Here is an 809-nt window from a genome sequence, read left to right as displayed (position 1 = left end):
GCAGTTGTTACAACTGGAAAAACTCAAAAAACAGTAAGAGTGCATTTTATGTTAAAGTTACCATCTTGAAACCAAAAAGGCAAAACCTGAACCAGAAACACTTAAAATAAATCCCACATGTAAACACCTGCTGCTCATTTCCTTCTGGATATAAATCTAACCTGTTACTCCCCCGGTGCATAGACTACGACCTTGGAATTTACTGAGTCCCCCTGAGCCTATCTCTGTATTTGCAAGAGAGGCAACCACACATACTTCACAGCTGGCTGGTGAGCATGACATGACATCAGGCACATAACATGCACTATTCAGTGTCTGGCATAAATGCTACATTCCCAATATTAAGTACTGAGGTCCCACCACCAGGTCCCACTGCACGTAGGGTAAGTGCACTCCACTCCTGTGTTGATCTCAGAATTTCCCAAGAAGACAGGCGACTAAATAGTTGTGGGATCTGCATTGTAGTGTCAGAGGCTACAATGCGGAACACAATGCCACCGTATCTTCTCTTGAAAGACAGCTCATTGCTTTTTTAAAAATCTTAATTTTTATTTTTTAAATCCGAGGGGCTCCCAGGGCATGGCCTTGATTTCAAGGAAGACCACCTGCTTTCTTCAGTGCACCTCGTCTTAAGCCATTGGTTCTCAGATTTCAGGGTGCATCAGAATAATCCAATGGGCTTGTTAAAATGACACGTCCATAGGGTCCAAGAGAATCAAAGAATCTTTCTTCCTTTCTTTCTTTCTTTCTCTTTCTTTCTCTTTCTTTCTTTCTTTCTTTCTTTCTTTCTTTCTTTCTTTCTTTCTTTC

The sequence above is a fragment of the Carlito syrichta genome, unplaced genomic scaffold (assembly GCF_000164805.1).
Source record: "Carlito syrichta isolate Samal-C Ts95f unplaced genomic scaffold, Tarsius_syrichta-2.0.1 Scaffold135687, whole genome shotgun sequence".
In the NCBI taxonomy this organism is placed as follows: domain Eukaryota; kingdom Metazoa; phylum Chordata; class Mammalia; order Primates; family Tarsiidae; genus Carlito; species Carlito syrichta.
Note: the sequence above shows the minus strand (reverse complement) of the source record.